We start from the raw sequence: 12,272 nt of genomic DNA on the forward strand, positions 1-12,272 counted from the left end.
AAATGAAGATTAAAAAAAAAGGAACAAAAAAAAAAAGCAGAGGATTTAAAAGAAAAAATTATAAGGTAAAATCAGACACAATTTTAGGGAGAAAAGGACAAATCCACAATAAAAGTGTGAAATGTTAAACCACTCTCTCAGAAACCAAAGATTGAGCAGGAAAAAAAAAAAGAGAAGAAGAAAAAAAAAAAACCACCACCAGAATATAAAAGATCTAAATAATGTGATTAGCAAGCTGGATGGAGATTGAGACAATTTTGCAAGTGGTAGAGAATCCACATTAACAAAAGTTTCCAGAAACAGCCATGTGTTAGGCCACAAAGGAAGTCTCAACAAATGTTAAAAGAGCACATTTTCTGATCTCCAAACATTAAAGTTAGAAATCAATGACAAAAATAGTCTTGTAAATAGCTGTTAATTTGAAAACAAAAAATGGAAACACATATCTAAATAATCCATGAATTAAAGATGAAATCCTAACAGAAAAAATAAAATATTTACAACTAAAAGATAACAAAAGCATGACATATTAAAACCAGTGATACCCAGCTAAAGCAGGATTTAGAGGGAAATTTATAGTCTTGTATACATTTGTTAGAAAACAACAACAAAAGATTTTGCAAACAAATGACTCTTATGTTCAACTCTAGGAACAGAAAAAGAACATCACTGTAAACCTAAAGGAAATATAAGGAATAGCTCCACAAAGATAAAAGCAGAAATTAAAACAATAGATAACTTTTTAAAAATAATTGACATGATAATTTGCTAGTTCTTTGCAAATTCTGACAAAAGAGATAAGCCTTTGGCAAGACTGATCAGAGGCCTTATTTGTTTCTTTATTAGATTAGGAGCTGAATTAAGAGCAGGGGCTGTTCCTTCTGTACCCTCAGAGCTCTACAACAAGTGACATATTTATAAGGCACTTACTTACCTTCCTTAGCTCATTTGATGTTTGAATCAGCCCTGAGAAGCAATAGAGCAAGGGTTATTTTATGGATTTTTATAGACCAGTTTAAAGATTTTACAGGTGAGAAAAATCAAGGTTCGGAGGACTTAATACCTCCAAGAGTCAAATCGGAACTAGAATCCCGGCGGCCGAGGGCCAAGGCCCGCGTTCCCTCCCGCCGCTGCCCGGCTTTCCCTGGCAGCGCCGGGGCTGCAATCCCTGCCTTGCCCTTGAGCGCCAGGACCTCGGCCCGCTCGCTCTGCCCGCATCTTCCCTGGCGCTAGCACGGTGCTGGCTCCGAGTAGGGGCTCAAGACATACTTGTTAAAAATAAATGACTGGAGAACTCGGGCACGATGGCGGCATAGAGAGGAGTGGAAGCTAAGTAGTCCCCCTGGAACAACTACAAAAAACCAGAAACAACTAGTAAATAATCCAGAATAACTGCAGGGGGACAAACGAGACCATCCATTCATCATACACCAACCTGAATTGGGAGGAATGCCCGAGAACACAGCATAAAATCTGTAAGTAAAACCTGCGGAACCAGGTCGGGAGACCCCCTCCCCCATAGCCCGAACTGCGGAGCCTCCTGGTGCCAGAGAGAAGCTCTCTCCCAGCAAGCGAATATAGCTCAGCTGAGCTCCAACTGGGGTTTTAAGTAGCGAGTGTGAACTGCTCACTACAGGTACGCAGCCCCAAAAAACAGACAGAGGCTTTGGGTGACTACTGACCTGGGAGAGCCGGAGGGTCACCTTGGACTGGGTCTGAAGGGAACCATCTGTTTCTTTTTCGGCTCAGTGGAGAAAGCCCCAGTCATTTTCAGTTTCCAGGGCTGTGACTCTGGGAAGGGTGGAGACACCACAAGCAGAGAGAGAGACCAGTGAAATGCTAATGACCTCCACCTGGCGGGTCTGTCTTCTCTAGGAGGAAAGGGGTGGGGCCCTTTCCATTCAGAACCAGACCCCAGAGCCTGGGGGAACATGGCCATACCGCCTCACACCAGTCAAGAATTATAGGCTAACAGGCGTCACCTGCTGGGCAGAAAAGCACAGTGACCCGAGGCATCAAAGGGTGGAGCAATTTTCTAAGACACACCCTCAGGGAAACCAGATACTGAATATTTCTTCCCTCTGGGACCTGAGCCTGTTCTGGTCTGGGAAAACCTGATTTGGATAACCAAGGAAACCATGCCTAGACAACAGAAAATTACAACCTACACTAAGAAAAACAAAGTTATGGCCCAGTCAAAGGAACAAACGTACACTTCAACTGAGATACAGGAATTTAAACAACTAATGCTAAATAAATTCAAAAAGTTTAGAGAAGATATCACAAAAGAGATAGAGGCTGTAAAGGAAGCACTGGACATGTATACGGCAGAAATCAGAAGTTCAAAAAACCTACTAGTAGAATCTATGGGAATGAAAGGCACAACACAAGAGATGAAAGACACAATGGAAACATACAACAGCGGATCTCAAGAGGCAGAAGAAAACACCCAGGAACTGGAGAACAAAACACCTGAAAGCCTACATGCAAAGGAGCAGATGGAGAAAAGAATGAAAAAATATGAGCAACGTCTCCGGGAACTCAAGGATGAAACAAAGTACAATAATGTACATATCATTGGTGTCCCAGAAGGAGAAGAGAAGGGAAAGGGGGCAGAAGCAATAATAGAGGAAATAATCAATGAAAATTTCCCATCTCTTATGAAAGACATAAAATTACAGATCCAAGAAGCGCAGCATACTCCAAACAGAAGAGATATGAATAGGCCTACGCCAAGACACTTAATAATCAGATTATCAAATATCAAAGACAAAGAGAGAATCCTGAAAGCAGCAAGAGAAAAGCAATCCATTACATACAAAGGAAGCTTAATAAGACTATGTGCGGATCTCTCAGCAGAAACCATGGAGGCAAGAAGGAAGTGGTGTGATATATTTAAGATACTGAAAGAGAAAAACCACCAACCAAGAATCCTGTATCCAGCAAAGCTGTCCTTCAAATATGAGGGAGAGCTCAAAATATTTTCTGACAAACAGACAATGAGAGACTTTGTGAACAAGACACCTGTCCTACAGGAAATACTAAAGGGAGCACTACAGGGTGATAGAAGACAGGAGTGCGTGGTTTGGAACACAATTTTGGGAGATGGTAGCACAACAATGTAAGTACACTGAACAAAGGTAGCTATGAATACGGTTGGGAGAGAAAGATGGGGAGCATGTGAGACACCACAAGAAAGGAGGAAAGATAACGACTGGGACTGTGTAACTTGGTGAAATCTAGAGTATTCAACAATTGTGATAAAATGTACAAATATGTTCTTTTATGAGGGAGAACAAGCAAATGTCAACCTTGCAAGGTGTTAAAAATGGGGAGGCATTGGGGGAGGGATGCAATCAGCATAAACTAGAGACTGTAACTAACAGAATCATTGTATTATGCTTCCTTTAATGTAACAAAGGTGATATACCAAGGTGAATGTAGATAAGAGGGGGGGATAGGGGAGGCATGTTAGACACTTGACATTGGTGGTATTGTCTGATTTTTTATTCTACTTTGATTTAAGGTTATTTTTCCTTTTGCTGCTTTCTAGCTGTCATTTTTTTTTGTTTCCTCTTTCTTTTGCCTCTCTACCTTCTTTGACTCTCCCTCCTGCCTTGTGGAAGAAATGTAGATGCTCTTGCTTAGTATGAGCAGAATGTTCAATTAGGATGAACTTAAATGTTTGGAAATGAACAGGGGTGTTGGTAGCAAGATGTGAGAATAACTAACAGTGCCGAATGGTGTGTGAATGAGGTGGAAAGGGGAAGCTCAGAGTCATATATGTCACCAGAAGGAAAGTTGGAGGTCAAAGGATGGAAATGTATAAAACTGAATCCTATGGTGGGCAATGTCCATGATCAACTGTACAAATACTAGAAATCACTTCATGAACCAGAACAAATGTATGACAATACAATTAGAAGTTAATAATAGAGGGGCATATAGGGAAGAACTATATACATATTACAAACTATATACTACAGTTAGTAGTATTTCAACATTTTTCCATAAACAGTAACAAACGTACTATATCAATACTAGGAGTCAACAATTGAGGGGGGTTGGTTAGGGATAGGGGAGGTTTAGAGTTTCCTTTTCTTTTTTTCTTTTTTCATCTTTCACTTTATTTCTTGTCTGGAGTAATGAAAAGTTTCTAAAAATTGAACAAAAATTAAGTGTGGTGATGGATGCACAGCTGTATGAGGGTACCCAGGGGCAAGTGATCGTACACTTGGATCTTTGGATAATTGTATGGTATCTGAACAATCTCAGTAAAAATGAAAAAAAAAAAAAAAAAAGAACAACAACAACAAAAAAAGCAAAAAAAAAAACAAAAAAAAGACTGGAAATCATTAACAAAAAAACCAAGCACACTGGTGACTATTCACCATCTGACCCTTAAGCGTTCACTTCCGAAGAAGGAAAGTATAAAGTATATGATCCATTCAGAAGGAATTCCACCCCAAATGACTCGTTTATTATTTTTTAACGTGGTAAAGAAGCATTTGCTCAGCCACGGAGAAAAGTGGACAATTCAGAGGTGGGAAGTGCTGTCCTGGAAGAGGGGCTGGGTCGGCGCCAGGTGACCTTCCCCGACGAGCCCCCCGGGTGGGGGAGGGTGCCGGGAAACAGTAGCCCCCTGGGACCGCCCGGCCGGCTGCGTGGGGGCTTCACACGGGCGCCCCGAGTCCCGCCCGCTCCGGTGCCATCATGGGCACCCCAAAGTAATAACCAATCCAGGAGGCTTCCTTGGTGCCTCTCTGACCCTCCTCTCCTCTAATGCCGCAGGAGGCGGTTTTCTCTCGTCTTTGGCCCGAGTTTCACCTTCACCCGCCCACTCATCACCAAAAAATGCAGCCCAGCCCCCAAAGAGAGCTGAGCCTGAGTGCAGGGTGAAAGGGGGCAGGGGAGAGGCCGCGGGAGGTGACCGAGTCCCCTAGGTCGGTTGCGGGGGCGTTTTCGGGCTGTCAGAGCGCGCGGCTCCCGCCCAGCACTAGCACCCGGGCCTTCCCCCCGACCCGCCTGCTGCGCCCAGGCTATCCCGCTCCTGCAGGTCCTTCCGCTGTTAAAATGCAAATAGAACTGGCAGCGTTGTTTGCAACAGACAAAAATAGGAACCAATCTAAATATCCATCAGGAAGGAGCTAAGTAATCAAGAATCATCACGCGCACAATGGCGCCTACTGGGAAGTTGCTAGAAGAACCAGGCTGGTCCGGGTTCGCCTGCAAGCAAAGACGACGGTCCTAGATACACTGAGCAAACATCACGTTCGGAAAAATACTGCAACCCGTTCAGTAAACAACACATCCACTTGAATATACACCCACATTTACACACATACATAGAATGTGTACGCAGAAAAAGAAAAGTGGAAGGACACTCCTAAAAGTGGGCCGGGGCTCTCTCTAACTGAGCCATCTCGACAGGTGAACTCGCTGCCCTCCCCCCTACGTGGGACCCGACTCCCAGGGGTGTAAATCTCCCTGGCAACGCAGCGTATGACTTCCGGGGATGAATGTGGACCCGGCATCGTGGGACTGAGAGTATCTTCTTGACCAAAAGGGGGATGCAAAATGAGACGAAATAGTTTCAGTGGCTGAGAGATTCCAAATGGAGTCCAGAGGTCACTCTGGTGGACATTCTTATGCACTATATAGATAACACCTCTTAGGCTTTAATGTATTGGAATAGCTAGAAGTAAATACCTGAAACTACCAAACTCCAGCCCAGCATTCTGGACTCCTGAAGACAACTGTATAGTAATGTAGATTACAAGGGGTGACAGTGTGATTGTGGGGACCTTGTGGATCGCACCCCCTTTACCTAGTGTATGGATGAGTGGAGGAATGGGGATAGAGACTGAAGGACAAATGGGGTGGGATGGGGGGATGATTTGGGTGTTCTTTTTTCACTTTTATTTTTTATTCTTGTTCTGGTTCTTTCTGATGTAAGGAGAGTGTTTAGAGAATGATTGTGGTGATGAACGCATAACTATGTTATCATACTGTGGACAGTGGATTGTATATCATGGATGATCGTATGGTGTGTGAGTGTATTTCAATAAAACTGAGTTAATTAAAAAAATGAGATCATACTATAAAAAAAAAAAGTGGTCCAGGGGAATGGAGTATTAAGTGAAAACAGAGTATCAGTTTTCATATATTTCTTTGCTCCTTTATGAGTATTTCACAACTACTATATATTCGTATATTACATGCCTGATTTTTTAAAAATAAAAACTTAATTTTTACAACAGTTTTGATTTGTCAAGGTACTAGAGTTCCCATAAAACCAGTTTTCCCCTATTAACATCTTACATTAGTATAGTGTATTTGTTACAATTAATCAACCAGCATTAATACAACTAACTATAATTCCATACTTTATTTAGATTTCCTGAGTTTTTGCCCAATGTCCTCTTTCTATTCCGGGATCCCATATCCATTTAGTAGTCAGGACGCCCCTCCCCCAAGGCTCCTTTTGGCCGTGAGTTTTTCTGACTCCCCTTGTTCTTGATGACCTTGACGGTTTTGAGACGTACTGGTCAAATATTTTGTAGAATATCCCTCCATTGGGATTTGTCTGATGTTTTTCTCATGATTAGACGGAAGTTACGTGTTCTTGGAAGGAAGACCGCAGAGGCAAAGAGCCATTCTCATCGCATCCTTATCAAGGGTACTTACTATGTAACTTATCACTGTTGATGTTGACCTTGATCACTCGGCTGAGGTGGTTTTCAGGTTTCTCCGCTGTAAATTTACTTTCCCCTCACGCGCTCTGGACTTTGGAAGCAAGTCACTATGTAAAGCCACACTTAAGGAGTGTGGTGTTTCCGCCATACTGTTAAGCGATCTTTTTAATGTAAAAAGTTTTCTTTACATTAAAGAGTCCTTAAGACCGATAAGAGGATGGAGAGGGCTTGGTGAATCTCCTCGCCTCCAAGAAAGCCGGCGGGGAGCGCAGCAGAACCGAGCGCGGGAGGCCGGGCACTGGCGCGAGGCCGACCTCTGGGAACCCGGCGTCTCGTGGCCCCGCCCGCGAGGACCCGGAAGGCGGGGGCTGCCTCCTCGCGGCTCGCGGTGGCGGATCCCAGCCGGTGGTCAGAGTCGGCCCGCACCTCGGGGCGGGGCAGCAATCAGGCCCCGCCCCCGGAGCACGAAGCTCCGCCCCAGGGCGCGTTGGGGCGGGCTCGCCCGCGGAGTTTTCCGCGGAGCCGGCTCCTCCCCCTGCTTCGCCCGACTGCTGCGGCGCCCGCTGGCCAGGACACCGCAGAGCTTCCCCAGCGCTCCAGAGCGCCCCGAGTGTCCCGAGAGCGGGAGCGGGACAGAGCGGGAGGCAAATCCGAGACACCGCGCCCGGGACGCCCGCGAACAGAGCCGCTCCTGCGCGTGTCCCCATTCGCCTCTCGCGCCCTCGCGGCCCCGTGGCCAGTGGCCAGGTGAGTGAAGGTCTCAGGCTGCACCGGGCCCTGGAACCGGGCGGCGGCAGCCCACCATGAGTCCCGCGGGCGAGGCCGGGGATTGCCCGCGCCCCTCCCGGCCTGGGCCTGCGGCTTCCTGGTTTGCTTGGCGCGGGGGGGAGGGGCTTGGGGTTGGCGGTAGCGCCAGTGGGGAGGCGCTGGTCCCGGGCGTACGGCCCCCGCCTGGCTGCCCCTGCTCGTTCAGCCCCAGAGTTGGGGTCTGGCCTCCCCGTTGGGTCGGGCGTGCCAAGAGCCGGGCCCTTGGTGGCCCAGGCCACGTGATTATGCCGCGCGGCGGGGGTCGGGGACTCGGTCCGGGTAGGGGCTCGGTTCGATTTTGGGTAGGGTCAGGGGCTTGCACTGCGGCGGGGTGAAGCCTGCGATCTGACTGCCACTGGCTCGTGTGGGGGAGAGCCGGTGGCCTCAGCTCTCCGGCCCAGCAGAGTTCTCGAGAGTGTGTGCCCTTCCGGGCAAGGGTTGAGCAGAGAGCAGGCAGAGAAGGCTGCCTTAGGAGCAGGGAGTCCGCAAATTCCAGAGCTGAACTCTTCCAAGGATTTGAGAGAAGATGGAGTACATCCCAAGTGCTGTGTTCACCTGTGTGCTCTCCTTCCCTGCCGTGATCGCTAGTTTCAGGGAAGGATTCCTGGATCTGTGTCTCCCCCCTGGGCTCCGGTTGTCTGCTTCAGCCCCAGCCCTCTGAAGATCCAAAAAGGTAGAAGCCAAGCTGTTGGCCTAAAGGAACAAGTCATCTGGTAGTTTGCCACCCAGAGAGTCTGGAGGGGAGGAGGTAAGCTAGCCAAGACTGGCCCACGCCGGGAACCGTCTGCCCTGCCCCTCTAATCAGTGACCTCCCCTGGGAAGACTGGACAGACCCTGGCTATTCTGTGGCACCTGGGCACACTGCTCCTTCTCCCTGGCGCTCCGGCTGCCCTGACCTGTGAGGAGTGGGCCTCTGCCTGGCTCTTCCCACACACCAGGGACAAAAGGCTTGCAGGGCAGGGCCTGTTACCGTGCTCTCTTCCTAACTGGCTCTCATTGTGTTCCTTCATTCAGTCCCTTGCTGGGGTCCCAGGGGGATTCACATGGCCTCTTACTTCAAGACATTCTGCTACAAGGTTGTCCATGACAGGAGAGGCAGGGCGAGGTGCCAGGGGAGTTCATGCTGCTGGTGTTGGGTGCTCACAACCTGTCTCCTGCATACTTCCCTTATCTCTTGCCACTTCTGTTCTCCATGCCTTGGTCTCCGCATCTGTAAAATGGGATAATAATATTACCTACCTCATAGGGTATTGTGAGGATCAAATGAGTTAATATATATTTAACCACCATCAGCTCAAGCACTGACCCATTAGAACAGGTAGTGACCATACCTGTGTGTCCCAGGTAGATGTCACCCGGGTTAGATGTAAAGTACTTACAGCAGGGACTGGCTCATAAATAATCATATTTAAGTGTCAGTGATAATGATATAATAATAATAGCTAATTACTCCCTTAAGGCCCAGCTGACTTGAACGGCTCTTATCCTGAACCACCCCTCTGTTGCAGCTCATGCTCATCTGCCCTCCAGAATGTTCTCTCCTTGCCATTCTCCAAGGCCCAGCCCAGAGACAGCCTCTGCCTGGAAGCCTTCCTGGTGCCTACTCCCCAGCAAGAAGGGAAGGGTCATGGTCCCAAGCTCACGCAGCTTGCCCCTCCACTCCTTAGGCACTGACCTACTTCTGCCTTGCGTTATATTTATACAGCCATGTGACTTGTCTGTCCTCTGTCTCTGGAGGATGGGGGCTGTTCATGTTTCATCTCTTGGTCCCTCCCAGCAACCTGGGTGGACTTTGCTTAATGTGGGAGTTCAGGAAACGTTAGTGGAATGGAAGAGGCAGGTCAGGGAAGGAAAGTTGCATAGACAGCTGCTCATAAAAATACTGACTCCTTAGGCTGGGTTTGGATAGGCACAAAAAAGTGGGGTGGGTGGGAGGAACATGGGTCCAGGCTGGGAGATGGGAAAAGGAGCTGGTTCAGAGGCCAGTTAGGCGTCCAGTTTGACTTGTTTACTTAGATAGGAGAAGGGCAATAGAAGGGGCCTCTCCTGGATTGTGATATTTGAAGGCCAATGTCATTACAGATGCCTGGAGTTAGAGGGGAGCCAGATTAGGTTTGCTTGGGTTCTTCTTGGGAATTCGGTGCAAAATAGAGAATAAGAAACCCAGTGTGGACAGGAGGTAAATGTGGAAATGCAATCTTGGAGCCCTCTGTGCTGAGTACAGGATGTTCAGAGGGCCTAAGACCTTTCTGGAGCTCCATCTTCTCCCTGCTTCAGCCTGAAGCATTCCCTGGCACATGGTCCCATGGAGGACTTGGGCAATAGTATGCAGGGGTGTCTTTCACAGTCACAGCCAGCAGGCAAACTCAGTTTCTCTTGATTTTTCTTACAACACCCTCTGAGCCCAATGCCCCCCGAATATCAGGAATTTGAGTGATACTTCGATAGGAAAGCTCTTAGGGGAAGTGAAGAAGCTAATGTTTCTTTGGCAGGAACTTGACATTTTAAAAGGAATTCTTGAAGTTCAATGGCATGTCCTAATATCCAATAAAATCATACCACATCAGCTTTACTGATCCTTACCCCTGTAACCCATGAAATAAAGGCCTGGTGATCACATGGGTATTGATCTTTGGGAGGACCCTAACAGCACAGCCTGAGCAGTAAGTTGAACCACAGCTGGCCTTGCCTACACTGATGTGAGGAAGTCATGGGAGCCTGGAGACAATTCTGGTCCATGCTGGGCAGCCTGGGACAAGCCATTTAGCTACACACGGCCACAGTGTTTTGGACAATAAAATGCCTATCTCAGATGGTGGTTTGGAGAGTCAGATGAGACGTTTGCAAAGGGGTTTGAGACCTGCTGGGAGTGGGGATGATGATGTTGATACCGTGGTGTGTTCCTGCAAGGATCTGGAGTGGATGTGGGGTGTGCAGGTAGTTTGAAGCTGGGCTCGGTGATCTCTGTGTCTGGTTTTCCAGGGACTTGTGCTCCTGAAGTTCCCACTGAATCACAGAGCAGAAAAGAAGGGAGGAATTGCTTCTGAAGTTGCGAGGGAAAGCAGGTGTCCAGGCCTCGCACTGGGGGCGTGGGGAGAGGCTGGCTTGGGGAACAGTGAGCTGAGAGGAATACAAGTGCGGGTAGAGAGGAAAAACAGAGAGAGGCTGCTAACAGGGAGGCAGAGGGAGCATGTGGGAAATTAAGCCCCGGAAGTGATCTCTCTGGGGAGTTGGAATTTGGGGGTGGGAGTGGGGATCGCAGGAGGGCCCACCAAAAAGGTCATGACTATTTTTAGAAAGTGGGTGACCATGCATGTTTCTTTCGAACTCAGCATTTGTGAGTCCCCGCTGTTTGCCTAGCCCTGTGCTGTGTGCACAAAAGGAGAGGCCTCCCCCACCCCCAAGACGTGGCACATTGGACAGGACCCAGGTTTGGAGGGCAGGGAAGATCACTGATTCGGTTCTGGACACGTGTTTGACGGAGCCTTGGAGATGTCAAGTGGGCAGGTGGGCCTGGTGCTTAGGAGAGGTCTGGGATAGAGACATTTTATCTGGGTTGTATTTGAGGTCAAGGGCATGGTGAGATCAAGGAACTCACCTCCAATAGCTGAGTAAAAGATGATGCACCCAACTAGGAGTCCAAAGAGAGGTGGAAGGAAAACCAGGACTGGATTGTCTCACAGAAGTGGGAGGGGTGTGTGTCTGCTTCCATAGGAAGGAGTGGACAGGTTTGGTCACCTTAGCTGGGGGCAGAACTCAGACTGGAATGAATGGGTGGAGAAGTAATAGGAGGTAAGGATCTGGGACACCAGGAACTGACAAGGCCTTGAAGGGGAGGGGAAATACTGGGTCGTAGCTGGAGGAGGATGGCATGGAGGGAATGTTTGTTCTGTTTACCTCTTCCCACCCCCCTGGGCCCATTCTGCCCAGAGGTTAGCAGTCTGGCCCACGGCTGGGAATCCCTCACTCCGTGTTCATATAGACAGAGGCAGTGTAAAGGTTTGCTCGTTTCACAGAAAGGGATTTGTGCCGAACTCCTTACTCTGCAACTTGTGTTTTTCACTTAATTTATCACAGACATCTCTCTGGTCATATCAGCTCTGGAATGTTTTAGAGTACCAGTGTACCATAATTTATTCAACTTCCCCTTATTGATGGGGACTGAGATTATTTATCATTTTTAGTGACTTCAGACAGTGTTGGAGTGAGTAACCTGTATGGATCCTGATTAGAATGTTTTTAAGTGTATTTATTTAGGAAGAGTTGACATTTCATGAGATATAGGTTTTCCAAACCAGAGACAGATTACAGGTCTTGTAATTAAAATGGGATTTGAACTGGATACTGCTCAATTTTTAAAAAAAAATACTTTTTTATATCCCTTCTACTTTTTTTCCATTTCATAATTCATTAATTTCAGCTTTTTTCTTTATTTATTCTCTCCTTTGGTATATTTTGTTATTTTTTTAATTTCTAAATTCATACATTTAGTTTGGGTCTTTTTAAAATTAATAAAAATATATAAATTTCAACATCTTCGTTTGCAGCTCTAGCTTTTTTTTTTAATAAATTGTTTGCTTTTCGATTACTTTCTATCACTATGTAAATCAGTTATGTTCTTTGATCCAACGATTATTTAGAGTACAGGGTTCTGAATTACTGATAGTTTGCAGGAGGGAGTGACCATGTTTTATTGTTGACTGATGGTGTTATTGGCTTATGATTAGCAAGTAGGATATGCAAAATGTCTGCTTTTATAACTGAGATTTT

At 47.0% G+C, this 12,272-nt stretch overlaps 1 protein-coding gene across 2 annotated transcripts in view; it reads left to right on the top strand.

Moving 5' to 3' along the window:
* The first annotated feature begins 7,207 nt into the window (after positions 1-7,207).
* ANXA11 (annexin A11) overlaps positions 7,208-12,272 on the top strand; it is a 43,324-nt gene continuing 38,259 nt past the window's right edge. The window contains exon 1 of one of the 2 annotated variants that reach the window (XM_037804345.1): positions 7,208-7,442. The gene's annotated coding sequence lies outside the window, so the exon portion shown is untranslated. Of the gene's footprint in view, positions 7,443-7,835; positions 8,251-12,272 lie in introns of those variants that run through there. The other variant, XM_037804344.1, reaches the window with a different exon arrangement.

The sequence above is a fragment of the Choloepus didactylus genome, chromosome 15 (genome assembly GCF_015220235.1).
Source record: "Choloepus didactylus isolate mChoDid1 chromosome 15, mChoDid1.pri, whole genome shotgun sequence".
NCBI lineage: Eukaryota > Metazoa > Chordata > Mammalia > Pilosa > Megalonychidae > Choloepus > Choloepus didactylus.